We start from the raw sequence: 24,162 nt of genomic DNA, 5'->3' as shown, positions 1-24,162 counted from the left end.
CTGGAATCAAAATGAGATTATTAGCTTAGAATTTCTCCCTTACACTGGACTTCAGTAACTCAAGAAATAATAGCCAAAATTGACAAATGAGACTGTAGCAAATGAAAAGTCTCTGCACAGGAAAAGAAACAAATACCAGAGTGAATACACAGCCCATAGAACAAGAGAAAATTACATTGACTCATCTGATAAGATAGTCAAAATATGTAAAGACCAAAAAAAAACCTACTAAAAGAGAAAGCACTGCAATCCATAATGAACAAATGATCTAAACATATACTTCTCAAATGAAGAGTGATAAAGCACTAATAAATATATCAATAAGCATTGAACAATGTTAGACACCAGGTAAATGCAAATCAAAATTATATTGGAATTCCATCTCACCCTATTCACAAGGACAATTATCAAGAAAACAAAAGACAAACGTTGGTAAAAATATTAAGGAGAAAGGAGGATTATGGTGGGAGACATAAATTAATTCCACCACTATGGAGATCAATATAGAAAAGTGTCTCTTCTGAAAAATAGACAAATGATTCAAAGCCAACTTACTATAGATACTATAATGATAGAAGTGTGTTCAAGTTTTTTGAACCATAGATTACAATGGCCACGTAAAAGAATCAATCTAGGTAACTATCAATGGAAGAATGAATAAGGTTAACTGTGGTAACTATACACAAGGAAATGAGAAATTATCTTTTTTCAGGAAAATAGATGGTACAGAGGTCATAACATTAAATGAAATCAATGAGTTCCACAAACAGAAGTGTCACATGTTTTCTCTCCTATGTGGACATTGTGAGCAAAAGGAGATACAAAATGAAAAGGGAAAAATGTGAGTGAGGGGATATAAGGAAGAGAAATAGAGGAGGCAAATGTGATTAAAGCATACTACATACATGTATGAAAATATGACAAAGAAGCCCACTTGATGTATGTCAAGATCAATGAGAAGTATATGAATTGTAAACCAAGGTGGTTTGAAAACTTTCAGATAAAGCTAGTAGCCAGCAAGTCAATGTCTCTTTTAGAAGTGATTAAAGTACCATAACATTACACATTCCTGAAAATATATTGGAATATATAGAAGGATAATTTTTATTGTTAAAATACTGTATAGAGGGGTTACAATTATATGAGCAAGGTAATGAGTACCTTTCTTATCAAGCATTGCTGCCTCCTCTTCTGTTTCTCCTTCCCATCTCTTCCCATCCCCCACCCCCCCAGCCCCGACCCCGAGCCAAAGTTGTAAAGTTCGTTTTTCGACATAAAGTCTCATACATCTCATTGGTGCAATGGGTCAACCTGTATCCCTATTTAAACAATTGGTTTTTCCCCTTCCCCTCCACAAATTATACCAACATCAAATACAGTGGGGGAGGGACATACAAAGCAACAAAGAAATCATCTTATAAACATGTTAGAAACAATAGCAAGAAAGAAAAACCATTTGAGTCCTTATCTTGGGGTTCATTTCACCTAACATCAACTTATCTGACCTTTTCTGCTTGTCTCAGATACATACTAGTTATTGCAAATAAGGGAAACCATGGAACTTATCTTTCTTTGCACCTGGCTTACTTCACTTAATATAATTTTTTCCAAGTCTTTCCATTTCCAAACAAATGGGGCAGTGTCATTCTTTCTGATGGAGGCATAGAATTCCATTGTGTATATATACCACATTTTCTTGATCCATTCATCTACTGAAGGGCATCTGGGTTGGTTCCATACCTTAGATATGGTAAATAATGCTGCAATAAACATAGTTGTGCTGGTAGCTTTAGTATGGTCTTGTGTGTGATCATTTGGCTAAATGCCCAAAAGTGGGATTGCTGGGTCATAGAAGGATAATTTTAAAGAAGTTTCTAGAAGAATTTTCATAAAACAATAATTTTGTATTTGTATCCTTTTTAAAAACATGTTATCTCGGACATCAGGAAATTTACAAAAACTATAAGCTCATATTCTCTCAATATCACCATTTATCTTCACAGCAAGTGAAGCTTTTGAGGAAGGGTTTATCTCCTTTAATTCTTATAAGACAGCATGTCATATATTGATTCTCCCAATTTACAGTAAGGAATCTGCATAAGTTAATGAAGAAGCCACAAGGCATGGGAATGAAATAGGCATGTGTACAAGACATCTGAGATGAACAAATTACTAAACTTTCAGGAGTGCGCATTATCTGGGAGTTCAAAGGCAACAAAAGGAAGCGAGTTTTAATACATAATATATTTAATCTTAGCTCATATTTTAGCTTGAGTAAAGGAAATCATTGAAGCTGCATCTTCTTCTGGAGCAAGATATTTTTCCTGAGATATTTGATTTCTAGTGAATTGCATAACATGTTCAATGTCATCAGAGTAATTCATTTAAACATCTTTGTACAAAAACCAATGGAGCAATATGCCACTGGGAAATTTAAAGCATAAATTTGTGCATTGATTTATTTTTAACAATAGATGATGAACAGAACCTTTGGAAACTTTTTAAATTACAGTTTTCAATTAAGCAAATTAAGTTGGTATAATATAACTTTCATTTAATTACCTGATAATTGAATTATGTACAATGCTAGGAAGACAATATTTTATGTCTCCACTCAAAACGACATCCTATTAAATAATATGTTCATAATAATTTCAACACCAGTATTATTTGTAAAGAAAGAATTGCAAAAGACCACCATTATCTAAAAGTCCTAGCCAAAATAACAATGTGTTTTCCTTTAAAAAAAAGTGCTTTGCTCTGCACAGTCTTGTAAATAATTAAGACACAGAGATATTAAAGAAAAACACATGGAAAGTTTTATGAATGAATGCTGGGAAATAGTAGAAAGCAAGGAAGGAAATACTGCTTCCTTGGCCATAGAAGAATTTCAATACTATCCCTGAAGACCCTCAGATATTTTAGCAACATTTTCTCCCACACAGATTTTAGGTTTCTACCAAACTACAGGTGCCATCAGTGTTTCTAGACTATATCATACTTTCAGTACCAACAATGCAAGAAACATCTAAAGTAATAATTTATGTAATCAAGTTTTGATTTAAAGCTGATAGTGTGTCATCATGAAATTCTAGAATGGGAAGGAAAAAATGTAGATTCTGAAATTCTCTAAAATTCCTAGTCTTTGAACTGTGCAATATCATTTGCATACGTTTACTTTCTAGTTATTTTTGTTTAACTAGAGTTTCCTAACTGACACTGAGTTTTAAATTTGTCATGTCCCAAGCTATATGTATCTTCTCCATGTATCTGAAATACATTAAGACTCTCATTCTCTTTTAGTTAGCACATTTGTTCAACTGCTCTATTAGGAAATATATGGATTTTTCCCAACTCTTAATTGTATAGATGTGTGTAAATAATTTTCACACTTCTGATTATTTTCTTGTAAATTTCTTAGAATTTGAATTACTTTGGCCAAGCTTATGAATATCTTACACCCTTTACTCAAACTGCACTCATTCTAAATATCTCAGCAGTGTTAACTTTAAAAACTGCTCATCAAATTCATAGAAGAAAACTAATATTTTTATTTATTCTCTTTATATACTTTATCTATTTTTGTCTGCTGTTCAGAGAACTCCATTCCTGTCCTCCATCATTATTCCTATTTACCTCTTGATATATTAGAGTTCTTTTCATACTAAGTCCATGTTTCTTACAAATATTTCCTATTTTTGTTTATCTTTTAAATTTTATGTTTTGCAATGCAGAAGGTTTGTGTCCCATTATTTTCTTATTTTCAATATAGAAATTCATGCAAATGTATTTTAAATTGTTTTAAAAGCGTAATCCAAATTATTCCAACTGTAATTTATCTTGTTAGTATGTTCAGACCTAATGTTATTTTATTTCTTAAGTAATTTTTCAAGTACAATTTGTTTAATGAGAAACGTCTGCCTATAGGCTTTTAAGGTTTTTAAAAATTATGCACTAAGAATTTAGAAAAACAAAAGTTGTCTATAGGTTTTCTGAATGTCTTTCACAATGTTCTTGGCAAAATCAGATTACTGCACCTGTCATGCTAAAATCATGTCTCCTTGCTGGCTAGCTCCCTCCCATTGAAGTGTAAATTAATCTAGCAGAAAATGAGACACATTGACAGTCTTTCCACTTTCAATTAAGAGCTTAAATGAAACATTTTCAATGCTTTCAATAAAATATACACCCATAATTCACACAAATATCTATACACATCTTTTCCATGTCTTGTACATTTCCTTATTTATGCATTTGATTTGTGTGTAGATTATACTGCCTATGTACTTAAGTGGTTACATGTTTGTTTTCTTTAGAATTATTACTGTTCTGAGTTATAGTCATCAAGCTAATATTTTAAGTAAACTGTTTAGGTATAACTCATTAATAATAAAATGGACACATTGTAAGCATAGTCATATGTATTTTAACAAATATATTAAAACTCTATATCAATACATACTCTGTCATTAGCAGCACCAGGAAACCACCAATATACTTTTAAATGCTACACAAATAGAATCTCACCATGCATACTCTCTTGCAGTTATCTCTGTTAGCACAATGTTAATGAGATCCATTTATCAAGTTTCAGTCATTGATAGAACTTTCTTTTTCTATGTGAAGCATTAGTCTGAAGACTGCTAATCAGTTAGCCTGTTGATAAACATTTGAGTTATTTCTAGTCTTTCATCATTTTATGTAAAGCTGCTATTTATCTTTTTATTCAAGCTTTTCTTTGTAGAATTACACGGTAATTGGGCACATGCGTTGAAAGAAAAGTGTGTATTTTTTAGAAGTAATTGTACTACTTTATACTCCCACAATAACGCATGATAGCTCTAGTTGTCTAATAACTTAGCCAACATTTGGGATTGTTTAGTATTTTGATTTTAGGCACTTAAAAGGGCATTGGATTGTAGAATTATATTAGGGAAGCATCTAATATGCCAAGGTAGAGGAAAAACATGTAGAGAAAGGAATGCATGAAGAAAAACGTGACAGAAATGAAATCATACAGCAAGTGATCCCTACTTAACCATATTGACTACTTCTCAAATGTTTGTGAAATTTGTTTTGTTTTCATTTTTATTACAAGTTTATAGTTAGCCTACATATTCCAGGTTGGCTCCGTTTGTTGGAATTCCAAAACACTAACTATTTCATGTGATCATCCTTTCTAGTGCTATTTCTGACCAAATTAGGCTAGTGACTTAATCAGATTACTATTTTAATTTTCACTATTTGACTCTATAGTTAGAAATGAAGTTATTTGGGCATACCCTATTTAGATTTTACTCCACTTTTATGAATATATTTTCCTTCCAACAAACATGAGAAGATATATTTTTCAAGACCTACAGATTTTTTCCTGTTATTTCAGGACTCCAATGACACAAATATTAGACATAATGCTATTGCCCCCAAAGTCTCTCAGACTCAGTCTCTCTTTCTCTTTCTGTTTCTCTCTCACTTTTATTCATCTACCTCCAGTCTATCCAGCCTATCTTTTAATTTTTATTTCAGTACCTCTGACCACACACCCTATCTGAGGGAGATGACAGCTCATTCTCATTGGGAAGGGAGCTGGAAGTTAGAGTTCTGCATAGAGGCTCTACCAGAGAGAGAAAGTGACCCCTCTGTCCATATCAGAAGGTTGAAAGTACAAGTTATCACAGTGCCTGTATGTGAGGAATTTTGTCTCATTTCTGTGGAATATAGGAAGATACCAGAGCTCTGCCTACCCACAGCCTTCTTGCTGCAGGAAGATGGTAGAAGATAAAGTTCGGCCCCCATTCTCCATGTTAAAGTACACCTGGGTGTTCATCTCAAAAACAAACAAGGTTTAAGCTTATTGTTCTATTGGTTTGATTATTTCCCTGTAACTTTAACTAAAGATAGCTGGTTGGGTAGGTAGACTCATGATCATGATCATGATCATGTATAGATAGATAAAATGGAAATATGGTGGATAAATAGATATATAGACAGAAAACAGTCTGCCAATGAAAGAGGAGATTAATAAGCAGGACCTACTTTATACACCTATGGCATGTTATAATTAATGAAAGGCAGATTGCAATGAAAAATGGAATCTTTAATGAAAGACTTCTTTATTTTTGTAATACTTATGTAATTACTTCTATAATACATAATTTTATTATTTATGCTGCAATCCATAATCTTATTACTTACTCTGTCATACATATTTTTATTACTTTTGGAATAAAATAGCCACACTTGCATCATGAGAATCACTAAGATGTTCAAAAGAGGTTTGTGTTAAATAAATAAATTAACTTGTTTCTCCTTTACATCATCTATCAGACAATAACATTCTTTGGTAACTGAAAGATAAATTAAACATTCAAGCATATGCTTGCTTTAGTTTATCTAGGATGGGGACAGAGGAAAAGGAGTCAGAGCATTATTCAAGAATTGTTAATGTGCTACATTTGTGTGGCATGTGGATCAAGACAGAGAAATCTGAGTAGACATAAGTCATCTCAAAAGCACACATTTCATACAGAGGTGTTTACTAAAGACAGATGTTAAGTCTTTTCAGTTTCATTTTTTTTTATTTTGCCTAAGACTGAACATTGCCACGGGCATTAGGTTTGTGTCCCACCCAAATTCATATGTCAAAAATGGATTTCCTCAGTAAGACTTTGGGAGTTGATTAGCTTATGAGTGCCACCTGGTCAAGGGGGAGGAATAGTGCCCTTACAAGAGACTGTGCATAGAAGGGTTTGTCCCTCTTAGCTCATGAGGACAGAGTAAGAAGTCAGTCATCGATAGCTCACCAGAACTGGCCATGCTGCCAATTTGGTCTTGTACTTCCAGCCTTTAGAACTGGGAATTAAAAGCTTCTGGTACTTATAAGTCATCTTCTACCATGTAAACTCTATTCATATTGGGAAACTTTCACATGCTCTAACTCAAAAGTTGTAAGAGTTTAACATTTCCAATTGCTTTAGTCTGACCAACCTGCGTGGGAGTAATTATTATCAAGTCCAGAGTGGTTTGAATCATTTCACTGCAAGTCACAGAGAAAATAATGGAAAATGTTTTTTGAACTGCTGTGTAAGGGAAATCACATTATTAAAAGGCCACGTTCTTTTTTTAGGTGCTAGGATCAAGTCTAGTGTAGCACATACTAAGCAAGTGATCTACCACTGTACGACATCTGTAACCTTGACCTCAAGAAAATTCTCTCCAAGAGTACACTTGAAGTGATATTGAAATAATCAATGTTAAGATTGTTTTCTTCTTTCTCTGATGATCTAATGATGGAGCTCTCAGTTTGAAAAAAAATGGCTAAATCGGAGTGAATTAATAGAAAGGGCAATCTCTTGAAAACTGGATAACAATCCTAGGATTATGCAGGAATATCAGACACTACTTCAAGCACATTGTTTATGCTGAGAAAAACTCCAATATCTGGCTTCATTTACATGAAACCTTAAGCTACATTGAAAGAATGGGTGAATGAACTCACTCTTGAATAAGATCTTTTATAAGTAATCAAGGAAACAATTGTGTCTGATGTTTCATCATGTAGAACTGAAAATTAAATTACATCTGAACCTAATATGTGAGTTAACTGTTATGGTAAACCATGTAACCAATTCATAACTAAGATAACCATATTCTTTTTATATTTAAAATGCCATTTAAAGCTAAATGGCAGCATTATCTCTCTAAATTTGGAGGGTTTTGGTTGTTTGTTTATTTGCTTGTTTGTTTGTGTTGATACCAGGGTGTGTGCTTGGCTTTCTTAGCTGATACACCAACACTAAAACCTTTTGCTGTTTGTGTTGGAGATGGGGTTTCACAGATTCTTGGGCTGCCTTACAACTGTGATCTTCTAGACCCCCCAGCTTCTGGAGCAGCTAGAGTTACAGGTGGAAACGACTAATGCCTGGCTCTACTGTTGGGTTTTTACACTTTTAAATGTTCTAAAGGCATGATAACATTTCGATCAATTTAATATTTAACTGATTGCAAACATGTAACATCACCAGTACATATTGATTACTTATCTCCAGATGTATCATGCCAAATATATATATATAAAATATAATTAGACACCATTTCTTATTTTTCTCAGAGTACATATATTACCAGCATATTTTGCATACTCCAAACAAACAAAAAGACATGTTTTATGCTGTGACTACACAGTGTCTCCAGATTGCATGGCTTGAAATATTCTGTCGTTTCTCCTCTTACTTTTACAGATTAGGAATTTTGAGGAAGAATCAATTGAGTAGTTCATATTGTGTAAATACTAATGTTAGCATCTAGGATTCAGGTCCCTCGTCTCAACCAATCTCAAAAAAGTGAGAGGTTGGAAGGGTGAGTAGGAAGAGGGAGGGGGGAAAGAAAGAGAGGAAAAAGAAGGTGGGGGAAAGGAGGGAGAGAGAGAGAAGAGAGAGGAGAGAGAGGAGAGGCGAGGAGAGAGGGAGAGAGAGGGGTAGACAGGAGGAAGAGAGAGAGAGGAGAGAGAGGAGAGATTTTTGCAACTAGTGGGTCAGCATATTCCAGAGCCTCTATGCTTCATACTACGTGAGGTTTGACTAGATTCAAACCAAACAGAGGCCCATGGATTACTTCACTTATGTACCCTTTGACCTATTCGCCCCTTGCTCCTTCTGCAGAACCCTGCCTTCCCCCCCCACCCCCACCCCCGCCTCCTGCCCCTCCACCCAGCTGGTGGCAGCAGGTAGGCTGACATCTTTCCCCAAGCTGCCGCACTGGTAGCCTTCCCTCTCACCACCCGAAGGTACAGGCATTTACTCGCATCTGGATCATAGGCTCCTTCACGTGTTCTCGTCTTCTCTATCCATGAAGATTGGGCTTTCTTACAAAATGGTGCTCATGTGGACTATGAAAATAACAGCTGGGTTCCAAGAGGGAGCATGCCAACAGAGGTGACCAAGGAAGACAGAGGCTCCTTAGGCTTCTTGGTGAGAGATGACCATGAGACTCCTGCTGTGGTATATTCACCAGAGTTGGTCACAGTGACTGCCAGATTCTAGGGTAAAGGGGAAGAACTCCACCCCAATGAAGAAACACAAATAACTTGTGGTTATCTTTAATCTATTATCAGACATAAACCAGACTTTAGATATGCAGGCAAATAAATGATCTGTATGTACATATTCCAAAATTGGAAAGTAGAGTAAAAAGAATTTTCAAACTAGAATTCATTTCTGAGTCTCTAGCCTACTTTAAAATATAGGCATGAATATTACAAAAATGGCTGAAAACTGCAAATCCTAAACCACTACTCTATGATTTTAATAATATATACCTATTAAAATGGCTTAAAGGTGGCATTAGTGAAGAAAGTTATAAAACTAAGAGAAAAATAAAACCTTAAATAGATCATCCAATTCTTCATTCATGAAATTAGTTCTTCCTGTATCCATTCATCCAACAAATATTTCTTGATGTTCAATTGTAAGGCTAAGGTTTTTATTAAGACAAGACTGCTATAACGAAGTGACAAATCTTGTTTTATTTCATGGTCCTTACAGCTTAGTATTACAAATTACACTCACTCTAAAATGATCCAGCTTGAGTTTTGATAATGGAGAACAAAAGTCTACAATTTCAGAATTGTACAAGAAGATTAGTATACCATAAAGTAATCAAATAAAACAACATAGGTGCATTCAGTTATTCAATCAAATGAGTGTAATTTGAGGCTTTGTGATACCTCTTGTTCATTCTAAAGCTTCAGGCCAATGAAAAATCCATGTCTTAACAAAACCAGCTGCTTCCCAGCACACAGGACAGTTACATCTGCTCCCTAACTCCTCATGGGAAGGTCTTCTTATTGCCCATCTCCAGTTCCAAGAAAACACGAGCCTCTTAAAACAAAGTTGAAAATCTAGTGGCTTGCAAGTCAGCTGGCACAAGTTCTGCATTTTTAAGCAGGCTTGGATATCGGAGAGAGCTTATTGTTCACTCTGTAACTGACCTCTCGGAGCCAAGTTCAGAGTAGTGTGAGTTATCAAACCTGACAGCCTGTTGGCAAGGCCTTGAAGGTACTCCGGCCAGGCTCCATTCCAGGCTCAGCTGGAATCAATTAGGATAAATGATAGTTCTTGCAAAAGTTAGTTTCTACTATGCTATTTTTTTTAAATCGTTAAGGGTGCAATAATGCAACTTATAGCTTACCTTTCTATCACTATCTGTCCATTGTAAAAAAAAAAAAAAGATCAACTGAAAAGCCTAAATGCCCTGAGACTTGCAGAAAAGTAGAGAAAGAGCACAGAAAGTACCAGGTAGTTTGAAGATTCCTTTCTCTCCAAAATTAACCTAGGATGTAACAAAATATATATTCAAAATATATTATTTACTTCAAATCTGAACTCACACAGCCAAAGCAATATTTCAAAAAGTCTGGTCAAAACAAACCATACACACACACACACACACACACACACACACACACACACACACTGGAGGACTTTTGATTGGCTCTACTACCAAAAGGAAATTGCTAATGCAAACTTTCACCTCTAGGACAAACACTTAACTTGATACAAGTTACTGACAACAATGGAAGAGCCTGGAAAGATAGTGATCGAACAGTATGTGAACACTTTATTATTTTAAAGGTAATGTACACAGGGATTACAGTTACCAGTCAGGTAATGAGTACATTTGCTTTCATACAGTCTTCCCTTCCCTCACTTTCTCCCAGACCCTCCCTTTCATCTCCACCCACACATTGTATAGATCACTTTTAATAGTGTCCAGTGAGCTCCACTGCTGTACTTTTTTGCCCTTTTTCATGGTATAGCAAAAGAAGACTGCATTCAATAATATTAGTTTCCTGGTTTCATGTGAACTACATATTATTTTTATTAAATGCTTTTCTTTATGTGTCCAGAGGTTTAGGAAATATAGTCATTTTAGGTTTGTGGTGCATTTTACAAGATTTTCTCATTTAGCACTTATTAGTTACTCCTAGAATCATCAAACTATACATTCCATAGCAAACATTTACATCCGTAACAATAATTTACCTGTTCATATACCCCTCCCCCAGGAAAACTTTATCCACTGTTCAAATGGCTTTGTTGACTTCAAGTTTAACATAGCCAAACGTGTACAAAGGTTGTAGGATATCTAGCTTAATAATGTTTACAAACATTCAACACTGATGACTTAAGAAGGTGAGGACAATCTGACTATTCCATCTGTGAACTTACTGTTCTCCAGGATTGATCTGATTGGCCATGTGAATGTCCCTTCTTTCTTCACTATATCATGGGCTTCCTTCTCAGTGCTGTGGGCTTCAAGATAAGGATAACTGATTGAGGCAGGAGGGCCATCTTGTCAAGCAAGGATATATGAGTAGCTATGTCATCCTCTAAAATCTCTAGCCATGCCCTCAAATCCAAAAAGCCCAGTTCACTCATGCGCTCCTTTAGAGTATTCCTTCAATGATCTCCCTTCATAGTTGCGCACGTTATAGGCTCATGCTTAAAATCTCAGCCAAATTAAAATCAGGCATTGAAAGATGATTGTTTATAATTAGCTCAGGAAGAAGATGTTAGCAAAAATCTGGACTTGATGGTTCCTCTCAGCAAAAGAGCTATAATGGTTCACTCTTGTATTTCCAGACATGTAAGAGTCAATAGGGAAAAGGATTGTTGTACTCTGAGGTTGTTGACCTGAGGCAAAAATGCAGGCCTCCATCTGAAAAATAATCTAACACAAAAATGGTTGGAGGTGTAGCTCAAGCAGAACCATGCTTGTCTACAAAGTTCAAGACCCAAAGGTCCAATGCCAGAACCTTAATAATAATAATAATAATATATCTTTATAATAATAATATCTTTAAATGTGAAAGATATGGTGATGCTTAAACGTGGTCTCTAAATGAGGGCATAGTTAAATGAAGGAGAGAGGCATTATGTAAACTGTCCAGCTCAACTTGTAACATTACTTGTTGGTTACATTTGTATTAAGATCTTCTCATTAATTTTTTAGCCTCTTATGACTTGAGATCAAGCTTTGCATCTCTTGTGTCTTCTATCAAACTGACAATTCATTTGAAGACAGTTTACATAATGTGATCATCAGAGCTGATACTGAATTCTTAAGAACTGCTAATATATGCCATTATTTTTATGTGTATCTAAAGCATTCAGTGCAATGTGTTGAGCATAGATCAATGTGAGCACAATACATGAGCTGATAAGTAATGTAGACATGCATTTCATCTTTGCAATGCAGAGTATTTGCATTTAGTTTTAAAAAGTCTTCAAATGTGTTGTCAGTTTGATAGGAGACACAAGAGATGCAAAGCTTGATCTCAAGTGATAAGAGGTTAAAAAATTAATGAGAAGATCTCAATACAAATGTAACCAAGAAGTAATGTTACAAGACATTATTCTTAGAAAGTGAGTATCCTAAGCTGCTGCCAAAGCAAGAAGAGAACTGATTCCAGTCTAATCTCTTCAGGGAGATTTTTAGCAGATAGTTAAGGAATTCTTTTCATCTCTATTTGACTTAAATATGCGTAGAGAAAGAAAGAATACATGAAGGGTGATTTGAGAAAGAGCTAAGTTATTACAGGGAGAACAATGTTCTAGAACTGTCATTTTCATCCCAAAGTTTACAAACCTTCAATCCTGACCCTCATCTAAGTATTGACATCTGACTACCAAGTTTGCATTGGAGAAAGAACTGGAAGTAGGTTGGGATTTTCATGGACCAATGGAGGAGAGGCTCCTCTGTTTGTTCACATCCATTTGGACAAACTCAATCAAGTGGCCACTATTGACTGAGCCAGACCATACCTAGCTTTATGAGAAGCAAGATAAGACAGACACTCTGAATAGAGGAAGAAGAAAAATGGGTAGCTAAGTTGGTATCTCACTCAAGTTCATATAGACAAACATCCCTTTAAAAGAACTTTAAGTCAATTTGCTACAATGTAGCATTTTATTAAACATAAAGAATTATAGGTGAGCTGATTAAAATGATCCTCTGGTTGGTACTATTTTTATACTTGCCATTTTGAACAGGGAGTCAGTGAACATGGGTGTCCAGGAGTCGTTGTTGTGTCCTGTCACATAGTCCTTTAGATAACTGACTGGGGTGGAATCACTGGATCATAGGATAGTTCTATGCTTAGGTTTTTGAGGAATGTCTATACAGTTTTCTATAGTGGTTGCACTAATTGATATTCCACCGACAGCCTATTAGGTCCATTCTTTCATGAATCCTCACCAATATTTGCCATTGTTCAATTCTTCCTGATTGCAATTCTGTTTGGAGTGAAATGGAATCTTAATGTTCTTTTGATGGGCATTCATCTACTGAGGGGTATCTGAGTTGGTTCCATATCTTAGCTATGGTAAATAATGCTGTGATAAACATAGTTGTGCTGGTAGCTTTAGTATGGCCTTGCTTGTGATCATTTGGGTAAATGAACATACATGGGATTGCTGGATCATAGGGGAGCTATATGTGTAGTCTCTCTCTCTCTCTTTTTTTTATTTTGGTCGGTCGTGGGGCCTGAACTCTAGGCCTGGGGGCTGTCCCTCCGCTTTTCAGCTCAAGGCTAGTGCTCTACCACTTGAATCACAGTGCCACTTCCCATTTTTTCTGCTTACCTGAGGTTGAGGAATCGAACCCAGGGCCTTATGCATACAAGACAAGCACTCTACCATTGAGCCACCTTCCCAGCCCTGCTCTGTGGGTAGTCTTTTGAGCAACTTCCATACTGCTTTCCAGAGTGGTTGAACAAGTTTACACTCCCACCAACAGTGTAGTAGCATTATCTGAATTAGGGAAGGGAAGGGAAATTAAAAAAAGGTGAGGCAAAGGACAAAGGGGGAACCAATGCAACAGTGATATACACAAGACAATAGGTTGAAAATGATTTGTGCAGCTTAGGGGGTTGGAGGCCAGGAAAAGTGGGAGAAAAATGAGGAGGTGATAACAAGTTTGACAAGATGTGTACTCTCTACCTTACCTATGTAACCATAACCCCTATGCACATCATCCTGGCAATAAAATTTAAATTTAAAAAGTCATTGATTTTGATGTCGCGTTGTACTGAAGGTTGAATTCTGATAGAATCACATTAACTCATCAGTGACTTTTGAAAATTTCTGAAATTTAACAGAGCTGCACAAACATAAAATATAGGACACAAATATGCCAGGGTATTTATTCCTCCAAATATCCAAGTTTGAATCGAAATGAACAGTCATTCATTTGTTTTTAACACTTGCTAGGTTAATGCGCTGCCACTGAGCCATATCTTCAACCTTGTTTTGCTGGTCATTTCCCATCTAGATTCACACCTGAGCCTCATCTCTGCTCCCTTAGGTTTTCTTTAGGTGTTGGAATCACAGACAGGGTCCACCTCGTCCAACTTTCCTCTTTTGAAATCTATATCTCATATACTTTCAGATTCCAAATGTGTACCACCCTGTCTAGTTATGGATTGAGAAGAGGTGTAGCAAACTTTTCTGTGTTGACTGTCTTCAAACCATGATTCTTCTGATTGCATTCTCCCAAGTTGCTAGGATTACAGATGTGATATTGGCATAAGTCCAGAATTTTTAAAGGAAAGTTTTCTGACAGTCTATTGACAATGAATCAGTCTTTTCTATCACTTTTACTGCATGAAGAAACCTTGAAAGCATGAAGTTACTTCCATATTACTTTTTCTCTCCAGGAGATTTCAAATCCAGTAATTCTCAAACTAAATATTGAAAGATCAAAGATTTTTAACTGCCTGAACTAAAAAGGTATAAATATGAAATTTTCTAAACACATGGCAATTTTGAAAACTCAATCTTAGAAACTATCTAAGCTAGTTCTTTTATACGAATTGCTGCTGGAAGGTGAACTGCATTAACATGTACATTCAGCTGCATGTGTCATTGCCTTTCTCTTTCTCTTCTTTGAGTGGTTAAGATGGAACATGGAAGCTTTTCCAGACATCACTATCAAACATTTTGTCCTGCTTTGATGTTGGCACAGGTTTTGTCTCATACTTAGATTGTTCTTGAGTCTTCAGCAACATCAATTCCCATGACCAACCCTTGACTGCAGTAATCTCAGTTTTAACTATAATGACTTGTAACATTTTTCACATAAAAGGATCTACTTTGATGTCAAGAGGGGGGATTATTTGAGGTGTGTGTCTTATCCAACTGATAGTAAAGACTAATCATAAAGAACATAGGGAATAACTAACAGACCCCATGATGACACTTTGTGTAACTATGAAACATATGATCAAAAGAAAAGACTAGATAGACAATGGCACAGGATGGTGCTAGAAGGTTTTGATCTCTTCAGTTTACAATGTCCAACAGGGAATATGTATTTCAACATTAGCATTTAGAAAAAAACTCTAAACAGGAGCCGGTGGCTAGCTACTTAGGTGGCTGATATCTGAAGATCATAGTTCAAAGCCAACCAGGAAGAAAAGCTCATGAGACTCTTATTTCTTTAACCATCAAAAAGCCAATAGTGACACTGTGACTCAAGTTGTAGAATGCCAGCCTTGAGCACTCAGGCCCCAAGTTTAAGATCAGGACAAAAAAATAATAATAATAATAATAAGGCAACTCTATCCAATGATTTAATTATTTTTGAGTCCACAACAATCACATTATTTACTCACAGCTCACTGTAAGTTCATGATCAGTGTTAAGATTATGTGAAACAATGACAGTATGAACTTGAAAAATTAATTTCAAAATTTTAAAGTATATGTTTTGGAATTATGATAGTTAAAATGACTTAAAGAGTGCAAGCTTTCATTTTTCAGGAAAAAAGTGAGCTCATGCCAAGCATTGTCAAACTTAAGGGAAGAGATGGGGCAGGAAAATGAGAATAAATGAAACACCATAGTTGTCTTTTGATTGGAGGAACAATTTTTTATAATTAATGTCTTCTTAGAATTCTAATAATCTGTTTGTGAAATTTAGAATTCTAAAATACTTCTGGTGACTATGATTCTTAATTTACAAATTTAGATAGTGCCTATTCACCAACTATTATAGACTAATAATTGGTAATCAGAATATATCACATGTATCCTGTGCTAAAAAAAAAAGTCAAAGAAATAGATTTCTTCAACGACTAAAAGCAAATTTCTAGTTATAATTAATAATAGGAAATAGTTTATTTGAACTAGTAGTCACTATCATATTTAATGCACCTCTATTTTACATCAAAGAGATGGTAAATTTTACTATGAGCTAGATTCTAGAATTACTTAAGTAAAATACAGTGAGCAATATGCTATAGATAGTATTGGATTTAGCTGCATCAGTACATAATTTTCTACTATAGTCTTATTTACTATCACTGAGTTCTACCTTTTCTATGAATACTGGAGGCTCTTGGATAAATTGTCCTATCCAAATTTTAAATCATGTCTTAATAGTTTTTTTCCTCTGCCCACATATTCTCTGATTTTCCACCTCAACACAGACCTCAGACAATGGAGCTGGTTAATCATGGACTATGAAACTACAATAAAAAATAAAGCTTTTTTCCTTTGTTTAAGTCAGGTATTTTGTCATAGTGACAGAAAGTTGACTAACAGGGCTATTTTCTATTAGGATAATTAGACCAGACTTTATTATTTTAGAGCATTCGAATTTCCTGTGTTAGCTGCCAAATCAACATAACCATCCCTACCACCATACTTCATAGCTTGTCCTGTTCCGGAAAGTGATCATTTGTCAGTTTTGTTGACTGAAAGCACCTGTAATTCTTTACAAACTGATGTAATAGAATAAAAGAACCTGGAACACCCTTGTCGAGATCACTAGGAATGTGACCATCTTCAAGTCATTGTCTCTATCTTTCCTTCATTATTTTCATTGTAAAATGAAGGATTTTAAATGGCCATCTCTCCAAATTTCCCTTCTACATATAAAATTTTGTAAGCTGAACTTCATTCAACATTAAAACAAGTACAGAAACAGAATAATAACTGGGAAATTTTTACTAATTGATGCCAAAAAGGAACATAAAAGAGGATCATATATCCTGGAAGATAACCTGACCAAAGTCACTATTGCAAAAGAAATCTGCTCTTCAGACTGCACCAAGCATCTATGCATTTTTCTGCTGCTGAGACTCTATACTACCAGCTGAAATATATCCAATAGCAGAAAAAAAAGGTTATTGAGTTGCTGAACTACCCAACCCCATGTAAACTTTTGCCATAACAGCATTTTTAAAGTGGCTGACCTACCTCCATTGATTTTTTTTCAAATATTTTCTTCACTTGACTCAAACAACCAGCCAGTGGAAATTTTTGTAAAACGTTTGGCTTTCTGTACCAACTGAATAGCAGATGGATATTTCCTCACTACCGATGAAATAAATGTTTCTCTTTGGATAGGTTTTCTCATTAAACAAACTTTAGCCATTGAAATCTATGTTTAAATTTGAGCCATTGGGACATCACCAAGTTAAACAGATGCGTGCTGAAATATCTGTCTTACTTTGCTGATTCAGAAACATGTTAATTGGCCTATGAATTAAATAACATCAAGTATTATTTTAAAATATTTTTTCTTTGTCAAGAGGTGGGTTTTTTAAGGTTTGATGTTTTTGGCTCCTAAGGTAATCTTCAATCTTAGGAAAACTGCTTAAGCTATCTGCATTTCTTTCCCTGAATATAAATCAGTCCTTACAAACTTACGATAATCACTGTCGTATTCTGCCTAAATATGTACAAACAGAAGTCCACGACCAGTAAAATGCAAAACTATAGATGGCCAGAAAAGCAGAAAGAAAAAAATTGATATTTTTGAAAGTTCCTATATATAATTTGGGCAGCATATAAAAGAATGGGTGTGTATTCGATAATTTCCAAATTTCATCGAGCCCTAAATTTCAAGGACTCTATGACCCCATTTTTCAAGCCTCACTAAGTGAAGTTAATTTATTGCAGATGTACTCACCCAATGTCAATGCCAATAAACATAAGCACTGAGAAACAGTTATTAAGAAGCTAAATATTTTTGATGGTGCAAACAGAGATTGATACAAGGAAAAAGCACAGTGCAGTTCTCGGGGAAAAATGGATGTCTTTAGTCTTTCTTTTCCTTGCCTATCACATATAAGGCTCCCAGGTCTACCTACACTCAGTGCCTTAACTGTTTTCTCTTTCCCTTCCTTGTTTAATTTTCACCAGCTAGACACAAAAGGGTTGAGTTAACTATTGGTGTAACAGGAATGATATTCTTTTCTTCTCTAAGCCCTGTGTTCTCCTTTCTCACACGCCCTAGTATATGGCATATAATTTTTTTTCATGGTCAAGGTGGTTATAGGGTCAAAATAAAATAAACTGCAACAAATCTTGCTTGTTTCCAAAATGTTTACTCCTGCTGCTTCTTTTCCATTCACAAGGCTTTTCAGAAACTATGTTCAGCCTCAAAAAAAAAAAGTAGTCTGAGCATATTAAGACAAATTTGGAGCTTTCATGACTATGGATTAAATCTATCAGTTTGTCTGTTCCATGACATAGTTATGAACCATAAGCATAAGGCCAGACCAGCAAGCATGTTGACTGACACCTGTAATTCTGACACCTGTAAATCATCAGAAATTATAAGTCACCATTCAAATCCAACCCTAGGAAAATGTTTGTGAGACCCCATATTAATCAATAAGTACTGAGAATAATGGTACACACCTGTAATCCCAGATATACAGGAAGTGTAAGAATATTTTGATTCAGAGTGGCTGGGTCATAAACCCAAGACCTTATCACACACACACAAAAAAAACCCTGAACATAGCTGGGTGCAGTAGCTTCAGCCTATAATCCTAACTGCTTGCAAGGTGGAGATAAGAAGCCTAACAGTTCAAGTTTCAGCTAAGCAAAATGGAAGACCTCATCTCATCCAAGGAAAATCTAAAGCCATGTGTAGCGGTATACCCTCTTGTACCCCAGGTACAAAGGAAATGTAAAATGAAAGATCAACATTTGACCCAGCCTGAGCAGGAAAATAATGAGATTTTTATTTTTTAAGAATAACAAAAGCAAAACGGGCTGAAAGCATGGCTCCAATGGGAAAGCACTTGTCTAACCAAAAACAGAGCCTGGAGTTAAGACCTCCAGACCACACCTACAAAGAATATAAAGGATAAAAACATAAAATCTAAAGTCACCTCTGAAGCCTTTCATAAGGGTTTTTGTCCTTCTCTGGTGATTTTAGACTTCCAAAAACAAAGAGAACCCTGATTATAAACAATGCCTCGTCTCCTTTTCCTCACCTTGATTCTGAGAGCTTGATCAACATACTGTCGTGATACAAGTGACGAACAGCTCAGAAGCATTAAATTCATGATGTTATTGAACCACTAGACCAACTCCTGACCAGCCATTCACATCTTGATTTCATGTTCTGCAAGGGAAAATCAAGTTAATTGGTGATGATGGATGTTGTATTTTCTGCCTCAATCTCTTCTTCAGGACTGAAATATAGCTTCTTCTGACTCTTAGGAGAATTATGACTTTGTCTCTCAATTGCCCAGCCCAACTCCAGAAGAGCTCCAGTTGAGAGAAGCCTCATGTCCCAAAGGCACACCCTTTGTCCTGGGCAAACTTACATCCAATCAATATTGATGTGAAAGAGTGAAAACAGGGATGTCTCTCATCAAAAGACAACAATTTTGAAGGGCCATGCAGATTGGGAGGTTGCTGGCAATCTTGGCTGTGAGCTTCTTGTTATGATAAAAGAAAAGGAAAGAAACATCCCAAATCTCCCTGTATGGTTTCCTTCACTTCCCCTGATGTATACTTCCAAAATGCTTCAGAATCATCCAGTGAAAACTTTGGATGCTAGCCCGTCTCCCATGGATCTCTGCATTGTCCCATCTGTGAGCAGGTTTTCTGATTCAGTAGACCCTTTCACTCAGGGGAGATAGTACTAAACACGGTGAGTTAAAGCATTTTCCTTCTTAACTGGACATTTATACACTATGGCTGTAGAAGCAGTTGGAAGTACCACAGCAAAATTAATACAGTTTTCCCTCCTGCATAATTTTATCAGCAGATGAGCTGTTCTTACCATCAAGTTTAGTAACTTTGGCATACCATGTCCCCCTTTCGCTGCTAAATCAAAATTTAGTCTCTCTGCTTTACTTTAAAAAGTAGAACATATACTTACACTTTACTCTGTGTAAATTGTAAGTATCTTGTGCTTTAAAGCTATAACTAATTGGAATGTTTGAATGAACATCAGCAGTGATCCATCACAGTTGATCTGAGGATAGAGCTATGAAGTGACGAACATGTGGGTAACAAATATAGTATGGAAACACTGCACAGTGAGAAGATTCGTATCTCTGATGCAAAGAAGGTGTTCTGTTCCTACTCACAGCAGTAAACAATTTGATACACACAGATTGTTTATTTCTAAAAATTTCTATTTAATATTTAGAATATTAAGTATGATATTTAACATTTGAATATTGCTATATAATAATTGAATATAGGCAATAAAACTTTAGGAACTAAAGCCAGGGGTAATGTGGCCACGATTATTCCCCATTCCTTTCTTCTAGTATATGAAGTAACTGGGCAGCAGGCTATTGAAATTAGTGAAAGCAGTTGTTTCACCAACTCCAAAGAGAGAGACATTGCAGCATGATGGAAAAATCAAGCACCTTTCCTGGGGGTTAAGTTTAAATCCCACCTGAGTGCTTCAACCAGATGAGTCAATTTAAGCAAAATAGTTTAGCCTCTGGAAGTCTTATTCTTCTCAAATGGCAAGTAAATAAATAAGACCTTTCTTGATATTTCATTTTGTTATCTACTGTATGTAATGAAATGCTTACATATCCAACATCAAGCAAATACAACCTTTACCTGACAATTTTTGTCATGATTAAACAAAGTAATATATGATTAGCATGTAACATGAATAGTCTCCACTTTTTCACTCATGCGTACTCCCAGTATATCAAGTCCATTTGAGGACATGACACACGTGGTAGAACACCACTAGCAATTGCAAAGTCCTAAATTCAAACTCCAATATTTCCTAAGAAAAGTTTGAACATCGCTTTCCTGAAACATCATCAGTGCAGAACTGCTTCCCTATCAAGGACCTAGCTGTCCATCTTATATGCACAGTCCCTTTGTCTGTGTTACATATTCATTATATACTCTTTTCAATGTTATTTTAAAATAAGTACACATGGTCTAAGGTCCCTAATAAAATTTGCAAAAGCAGTGGAAGTGGAGAGACTATAGGATGGAATGACAAGAAGGAGAGGGCACGGAGCTGTCTCTGGGCATCATTAGCAAAGATCCAGAGGGCACAGTTGCCCCGTGATAAAATCTCCATGGCCTCTGGACTGAAGCCTAAATGGCTTCAAGTAACAGGATAGATGTGCGGCTTCCACTCAAGGTGATCAGGAACTGATTTCTTTGTGGTGAGACTTCTAACCCCATTTGACAGACATTTATGATGGCTTTAGAGGCAGACACTTCTTGTTCATAACAGGCAGGAGGGTTTCTCCATCAATAGCTTTCCAGCACTTAGTAAAACTTAGTATACACTCAATGACTTAGTATGCACTCAAGCGCTTTGTACCTTCGTATATACTCAATGACTTTTCCTGACCTTTAGGCCACTTATCAATCTCTGTTCTGTCATACTCTTCCTTTAACTAAAAAGACTCCTTTCACAGTCAAAAAGCAAAAATTAGCTTTTCCTTTTCATATGAAAAATGCCATTTGTGCTGGAGGAGGTAGAGAATGTGCACCTGTGCATGCAGGATCTAAGGATGTGGCCGAAGACAAACAAACAAATAAAAGCCAAACCCAGTAAATCAATACGTCATGACAATTATCTGCTAGATCACAGGGAAAGGAATGTTAACATTATTACAGACACAATGCTGACACAATAAAAAGTTTCCAAGGCTGAGGCTCATCCATCAAAGTTGACACAGTTCAGTTAGTTTGCAATTTTCTTGTGAAACACAGAAATTTCCCTTGACTAAGAGTGTATAGTCTGATGTGGAAGGCAATAGCTAAAGTCTCATGTGGCATGGGACCCTCAGGGAAGGCACTGATCTAGCCACTGTTGGAATCAGAGGAGTACAGGCTGTAGGACAATCGATAGAGGTTCTATTTCTGCTAGAAGCTACAAGGTCCTCAGGGAGCAACAATTACTGCCTGACTGTTGGGCCTGGGCTCCGCCTCCATCTCTAGAACACAGGTTGCAAACTGGCAACTTACAAGCTGAACATGGCCCACCGTGTGTTTTATTTGGCTCCTATACAGCTTAAGAAAATGTTATCAACTCTTAAAAACTGGGAAATTTCGCATAAAAACCCAGATTTCTGGCTTCTGCTTTGAAAAAAATAAAAATATAAAAAGCTCTGGCAAAACTGGGCTCACATTCCTGTAGGAAGCAACTGGCTATATCTACCCAGAAACTCTCCAAGGAGAAAAGAATGCACTCTCCAATATTCCATAGTCCCCACTAATTGAAAATTCCCTCCAACCTGAACCTAAGTGTCAACTCCTCTTTAATCACTACCCTCACCCTTACAGTTTCACCTTGGAAATAAAATAGATGACTATTTGTCATCTATTTTAGGATTCAGGAAAGAGCAGATAAAAAAATGAAGTCTTTGAAAATAAGACAGTCTGATCCCAGTAAACAATAATGAATACTAATCATGCAATATTAATTATGGACTGGTTATATACTAATTACATAAAATATATTAAAACTTCACCAGGGTTATCAGTTTACTTTCCTTGCTGCATCTTGATTTGTACAGAACCATTCACTTATTTAACTTATTTTTGGTTGTAAACTGACATCAGGGTTCATCATTTTCCTTCCATTCATTACTAAGTGCTTTGCTATAATATAAGTAACCTAGAAACATATCTGCATTGACAAATTACTGATAAATTTTGAACAAAGCAACATGTCCCCTGGACATGATGTAGAGATTCATGCAGAAAATATCTGCTAATGAAATTTGACCTATCTTGCCACTTCTGATACTTACTAGACATTGGTTATTGGAACTTCAACAATTGTTAGGGATTGGTTAATAAGAGAAAGCCTAGCAAATTAGAAATGTGTCTCTTGGAGCTTCAAACAAGAAATGTCTGCCATTAGAGATAGAACTATATGTACATAGACCTGGGGTTGTTCTAAAATTTAAGTTCATCATGGAATTATTAATTTTTAAAATAATGAATATTTTACATGAATACCACTAGCCTATTTATCCCAAATGCATATTCTATTCCATTCATACTACTCTTACTACTTTGCTTAACATGCTTTGAGTTCCATAAAATTGCATCAGTTTCTTTGCAGGTTCCTTTTTCTAATCAGTGGAAATTTCTGGGAAACAGTTTTCCAGCTCCCAGTCAGCAGTTCCATTTTAACTTGAAAAAAAAGACTTAAACAAATATAAATTATAGAGCAAGGATGGAAAACTCATAAGGTCTGTATCTTTTAAGAGGACAAAATACGCGACCAAGTAGTATATGTGTATGTGTTCGTGTCATGTGCACAAAACAAGTGTCACAGCAAAATCACAAAGTTATGAGAATTATTGTGACATACTTAGAGTACTGGCATAAAAACAAGCAAACTAAAAAGAGAAATCATTGTTGAATGAGAAAGTATAAACAGTAGGAATTCCCTAAGGGAAGGTACGATGCCAGTTTTGTTACCATCTTAATTAAAGGTCCTTTGGTGTTATTCCAAAACAGAACACTTGGTTAGACAAGCCATTTCCTTGGACCAATATGTAATTTGTCACGAAGTTTTCATAAGGGTTGTGCTGTAAACAGGAACTGATACAAATTATTAATCATTTAATCATTTTTTCAGAGAAAATATTTACCAAAAAGTCTATTTTTAAACATGTTCCAGAGTGTGGAAATGGATTTTTAATAATCCAGTCATAGCAATTTTTGCTTTTAAAAAAGTTAATGCAGTGAATTAGAGTAGTTAACATGGATTTATTATATATACATAAATATGATCAGATAGATTAATGTGATCTCTCTCTCTCTCTCTCTCTCTCTCTCTCTCTTTCTCTCTATCTCTATCTCTTTCTCCCTCTCTGCCACTGTGCTCAGCCTTTGGGCTTCCT

This window comes from Dipodomys spectabilis, unplaced genomic scaffold, assembly GCF_019054845.1.
Source record: "Dipodomys spectabilis isolate Male_0828 unplaced genomic scaffold, ASM1905484v1 ptg000032l, whole genome shotgun sequence".
Classification (NCBI taxonomy): domain Eukaryota; kingdom Metazoa; phylum Chordata; class Mammalia; order Rodentia; family Heteromyidae; genus Dipodomys; species Dipodomys spectabilis.
Note: the sequence above shows the minus strand (reverse complement) of the source record.